A 6,637-nucleotide genomic window follows, 5' to 3' on the forward strand; every position below is an offset into this window, starting at 1 on the left:
ACCTGTGCAATTTTGACCCGTACCCAGTAAACATAGTTTAAATTTAAAATTTCAAATACAATCTACATCAGAGTTTCCGGAAGTATATAACCAATAACTGGATATCTAAAGGGTTTTAAATTATTTAATTAATTACCCATTTGCTTTTGTGCTTCCTTACTTGCTAGTGCCCCTGACAACCAAAATTGCCCATAAGAGAGCAGTATTGCTTACTGTGGGAAACCCTTATCTAATTTTTCTAATTATTATTAAGTTATTGTAAGTAATTGAATATTAACCTATACTCAATTAAAAACAGATCTTAAATATTATTCATTGCTATGGATATTGAATACAGTGACAAGTACTACGATGATGTGTACGAGTATCGCCACGTGCGAATTCCAAAGTATCTTGTCAGCAAAATGCCCGACCATCTCATGTCTGAAAAGGAGTGGAGAGATTTGGGCTTGCAGATGTCACCTGGATGGATCCATTATATGAAGCATGATCCTGAGCCTCACATGCTGCTGTTTAGAAGGTACAAGAATTGAATATGGAAAAGAAAAAAACAAGCGTGGAAGTGTAATTGCACTCTGTTTCATCTGATTACTTTATTATCAAAAAAGTTAGCTTACACCTTAAATGTAAATGTTGTGTTCTGTTAAAATATACTTTGTTAGGAAATAATATTTTATACCTTTTGTTGTGCATACAAGTGAATAAAATGTCTATAATATTGAGTAAATAAGATTAAGTTTGGGTATTAATAATTCTCATTTTATTATGCAGTTTTCTTTCTCATTGTAATTTTTTATCATGTTACAAGCTGTTATTATAAGTACTTAATTAACCCTTTTTAACTTCTGACTAAAATATTATTACTAAACGTTATTATGAAAATGTGTTTCACTGAAGATATTAAAATGCAAAATAAATTTTTCTTAAATAATCTTCTCTGATATTCCGAATTGTTACTTTCCTTATAGTTTAACCGAATAATAAACTTTATTGATTGAAAGTATTGAAAACCGTTGGTGTTTTAAATACTGCATTATTGACTTAAACTGCTAATAAACTCAATACATGTTTTTTTTACATAAAAAGATATAACAAATCAACTTAATCTTAAAGATTGTTAACAAAATCATTAAATGGTTTTATTTTAACTTATTTTTCAATAAATCTTAACATTAAAATGGAATTGTCTAAAGTTTGCAAGTGTACACATCAGGGTTGCCACAAAACCTTTTATTTGAGAAATGTTGAAATATAAACCTAAAATTTTGTACAAAAAGTAACAGAAAAACCTGGAATTTAGAAACCTTTTATTTACAATTTTAGTGTAATAATAACAGTAATATTTTGACTTGAAAAAAGTGCATTACAAATTTTTAACTTGTAATTGATAAATTACTAGTTAAGTTGTTACTGGAAAAATGAAACTACTATTTTCTACAATTATTTTCTTTGTTTTGAATGTCAAGTATGTAGAGTCAATCAACAAGAAGCTATTTCTAATGCAACTTAAATAGTCTTTAGATTAAGAGAAAATTAAGAGCAAGAGAAAATCAGAAATGTCTAATGCAATGTTTTATGTCCAATGTATAGTTATAATAAATTTATATTATATACTACTCAGATTTGGACAAAAATATTCGAGGTAAACCTTCAATCAAACAGTTCTACGGTGATTATGTAGTTCCAGTAGTTCAAAATTATTGTTTTCATAATTTATTGTAAAGTTATTATTTAATTTTTTTTTTATTTAAGTGTTTTTCGGTTTGAATTCCAAGTAGGTAATTTTCATTTTAGTTAAAACATTTCTTCAAACATCAGTCTCTTAGATAGTTTATTTACAGCAGAATAAGTTGTTAACTCCAGTCATTTAACATTTTTGCAGTCATCAAAAAATATGGTCCAAAACTTAAGTTAGATATGTAAAAATAGCTTTTTCATTTCTAAATTTTTAGTTTTTTTGAAATAGTAATTAAGTTTTTGTAAAGTAGTTTTTACTTGATAAAGCATGTATGTATCTATTATTCAATCATCAATTTATTTTGCAAATGGGTACACAAAAAAAAGTCATTATTTTTGTTAAAGTTTATTGTATTTTACTGAAGATAAATAAGTTTCTTAATAAATCCTCAATTTATTTTTAAAATGGGTACATAAAATAAGTCATTATTTCTATTTTCGTTAAAGTTTATTGTGTTTCACTGAAGGTAAGTAAGTTTTTTTTATTGCACAAAAAAAAAACTATTGTAAAAGACCAGCGTGAAGCGAAGCAAGTAATATACAAGACGAATTATAAGTTTTATTAAGTTTCAATTATTCAGACTCAAATTGGTTCTTGTTATCATTTTTGTTTGTTTTTATATCAATTATTACCAATTGTGAAATATTGTTGAATAAGATAAATAAATAATGAACTTCACCACAGGACCAACAACAACAGCATCCGAGACAACCTGCGACTTTTCGTTCTTATTAGGACTCATTAGGCAGGCACAGTCACGAGAAACCACTGTTGAGATCTTAACAAGCGGGTACAAAGTACTTAAGCGACCGTTTGTGAGAAAAGTTGAAAAAGTAAAGCTTGTTAAGATCTCAACAGCGGTTTCTCGCGACTGTGCCTGCCTGATGAGTCCTAATAAGGACGAAAAGGTCGTAGGTTGTCTTGGATGCTGTTGTTGTTGGTCGTGTGGTGAAGTTCACTATTTATTGTTGATGGCGCAAACATATCAACTTTGTTGATGATGGCTGAAATAAATGTTGGTTAATTAAATAATTTGACAATTATTGATAAAAATATAATAAATTTTATCTAGATTGTATGGCTATTTATGTTATAAATCAACATAAAGCTTTTGAACAATCATATGATAAAAAATATAAATAAATTTATTCCAAATGTTAGTACAGGTTGCAATAGAATAAAACTAAGATAAAATAGTAATACAGTATACTTTAAGTGATTTAAATTAATTAAAAAACACTTTAACTTACTACTATAAATAATCAAAAAACAATGTATTTTCAAAACTTGGAAGAAGTTCTGGAAAACCTGAAGAAAACTTGCAAAAAAAATGTGACAACCCTGATACAATCGTAATGTTTAAAATAACTTGAAAAAAACAATAAGTTTCTGTATATACTGAGAACTTCTATGGGATAAAATTGCAATTTGTTTTGCTTAAAAAGTTTTCAAAAGTTGTAAATATATTTTATTAACTTAGAAATATGACTTTCGTATATTAAACATAAACTTACATTTAACTATTTTTAGAAACATAACCACACATTTTTTAATTATGATAAACTTTCTTCAAAACTTTTGACCTATCAAAAAACTATGTTAACAAAATTTTGATATAGTACTGCGTAAAGCAGATAAAGAAAATATAAATGTAATTTTAAATAAGGCTGATTATGTTGAAAAAATGATGGTAATTTTAAATGACAGTTCAAAATTTTTAAACTCGGACAAATCGACAAACTTGATCATACAAGTAATATTTAATACAGCATTCAGAGAAAACTGAGAAGTTGGTTTTTAAAAGGGCTAATATCAAAAAAGGTGTATGAATCAACCAGACGTATTGGCTCACAGCGTTCTAAGTTGTACGGACTCCCAAAAACACACAAAAAAGAAATTTCACTTGGACCCATCTTATCTATGACTAAATCACCACGGTCAAATTTATCTACCATTTTAATTTCCGTATTAGAAAAATTCTCAACTCACACAGTACCTGATTCTTTTAGTTTTGTCGATAAAGTTAAAAACTTAAATCTTTCCAAACTAAACAACTTTATGGTCTCGTTTGACATAAAAAGTTTGTTTACAAACGTTCCACTTGATTAAGTGTTAAAAGTTTGTTTAGATCAGTTGTACAGTTCTGACTTTCTTCCGCCTCCTTTCCTAAGATCTGTTTGCAATGATATGTTATGTATGGCTACGAAGAATGTACAATTTAGTTTTAATAATCTCATGTTTCGTAAAATTGACGGTGTAGCGATGGGAAGCCCTTTAGGCACTATTCTTGATAACATTTTCGTCGGTTATTATGAAAATATTCTTCTTTCATTAGATAACAGTAAGCCACTTGCGTATTATAGGTATGTCGATGATGTTTTTGCTATTTTCCCTTCTAAAAACAATGTCAATAACTTTTTTACTTTGCTGTATAAGATGCACAAATGCATAATTTTTACCGTTGAAGAAGAAATTTCCGAAAAAAAATTACTTTTTAGACATAAACATTACTAGAAACAGCAAAAAAACCTTTTCTACTTCTGTGTACAGAAACGAAAATTTTAGTCCACACTACAATTCCTGGAATTCGTTTTGCCCTACCAAGAAAAAATTGAAGATCATACAATGCATAACCAACAGAGCTATTAAAATTTGCACGGCCGACTGTTTGGATTCAAAATTGGACAATATTTACAACTTTTTTCTTTTATTAGGTTACCCCAAAACAATCATTAAGAAAACAATTGAGGCAACTCAGCCCAAAATCAACCGCTTACCTTCTTTAGGCCCACATCCTTGCCAAGTCTACCTCATCTTTCCTTATATGGGTGGAAACTCAATAAGGTTGGCTAAGCAAGCTTCATTAGCTATAAAATTCACCTTTAATAGCATTCCGCTACGTGTTGTGTACAACACCAACCACCCGCTTAACGGAATTGTGAAAGATGCCACACCTACCCATGGTTTAAGTAATGTAGTATACATATTTAAGTGTCATTGCAGAAATGACTACGTAGGTCGAACATCTCAACGTTTCCACGTCAGGCGAGAGCAGCATGTCACAAAAAAACTAAAAAGGTTTATTTTTAATGACGACGTTAAGCCAAAAGGTGAACAATCATCCATTCATGAACACCTCCTCAATAACCCTAGTTGTGCTGAGAACTACCTGGATAGTAGATTCGAAATTCTATCCAGAGCAAGAAACTATAACCATCTCTCAGTTCTAGAATCCTTGTTTATTATAACTCGCGAGCCGAAAATTTGTAAACAACGAGATTTCTACAATTTAAAACTTTATAAATAGCGTGTGTTTAGTTTTATTATTGTCGTTTTTTGTCGTATTTTGTTCTGTACTTTTTAATTTAGTTTCAAATAAAATTTCTATTATTTTAAGCGTTTTTGTTTTAACAATTTATCTTATGAATAACTTCAAATCAGCAAAGTATAACTTAACTCTAACTTAAAATCTCTTAAACAGACTTTTACACTAAACTCTTCATGACGTAACTATTTTTAGCTAGACATTTCAAAAATTATTACTAAAATTATCGTATTTTAATCAGTAATTATTACGGCCACAATCAACAGATGTGAGATGTTTCGCGCCATCAATAATAATTAATAAACTTTAACGCAAGATCAACAGCATCCGAGACAATCCTATTTAGTCCTAATTAGGTCTTAATTAGAACGGAACCGGTCGTAGGATTGTCTCGGATGCTGTTGTTGATCTTGCGTTTAAGTTCATTAATTATTAAACTTATTGTATATAACTAAATTTACACTATACTCTTATCAGTTTTTAGCAAGTTTATTCTGATGACGCGCTAAATGAAATTAATTGATAATTATTTTTTTTAAATGAGTGACTTATGTTTAAATTTTTTAGTTTAAACGTTGATTATTTTTACTTATTATATAATTTTTCTGTCAAGTTAGTAAAGCCTTTTTCTGAATTTCGTAAATAGCTATAAGTTTCCTATAAACACTGAGATGCTTTTTAATAATGATTGTGCCAAGTATCATAGATTTAGTATATGCTAATCTAAATCAATTCTCAACTAATCTTTTATCAAAACTAATTCCCATGCGACAAACTTCAATCAAAACTTATTCCAATCCAAGTTTTAGATCTTAAATTAATTATATTTAAATATTTTGATACTTTTTAAGACGAAAAGTAGAAACTCTTTAAATAGCTTTACAGAAAATTAAGGGTAAAAAAGTACCAAGTGCTATCGAGCAGAGTTGCTAGAATTTCTAAAATCTCGCGTGTGTACAAATTAAGATGTTTAGAAAAAATGCCAACTTTGAGTTTTCAGCTAGAAAACTTATTTTTATTTGGGGAATATAATGTAAAACATTTTTAAGCTAAAAACTAAGGTCTTCAGATTTGTGTCCAATCCAGTTTACATTAGGTCTGTTTTCAGAAAATCGAAAAAAAAACGTCTCTATAAACACTTTCAAATCAGTTAATTTGTAAAATGCTTTTTTTTTTAATATTTGCAATGTAATGAACCTGCTGGGTTTACTTGAATTCCATAATATTGAATATGTCCTGGACATGACATTTAAATTGTATCCTGGTGTATGATTTGATAACCGAATAATTTTTCGTACACCAGGTTCTGGACTAAATTTTTGAGCGCTTTTTTTCGTTTGATAAACAATATATATATGTAGTTTAGTATACAAAATAACCATATATGAATTTTTGCAGTCAAGCATAATATTGAATAACTAAGTTTATAAAAACTTGTTATTGTAATTGCTGTGGATATGACCGAGAATTAGGCCTATATTATATAGTAAATACTGCATGTAAATTTAGTTGTGTGTTTTATGGTTCAAGTATAAAAATTATTACTTGAACAATATATAATTGTTGTAGACTTC

At 28.6% G+C, this 6,637-nt stretch overlaps 1 pseudogene; it reads left to right on the plus strand.

Moving 5' to 3' along the window:
• The first annotated feature begins 314 nt into the window (after positions 1–314).
• Positions 315–719, plus strand: LOC145842932 (cyclin-dependent kinases regulatory subunit pseudogene; annotated as a pseudogene).
• The last annotated feature ends 5,918 nt before the right edge of the window (positions 720–6,637 follow it).

This window comes from Thalia democratica, chromosome 8, assembly GCF_965202585.1.
Source record: "Thalia democratica chromosome 8, ktThaDemo2.hap1.1, whole genome shotgun sequence".
Lineage (NCBI taxonomy): Eukaryota > Metazoa > Chordata > Thaliacea > Salpida > Salpidae > Thalia > Thalia democratica.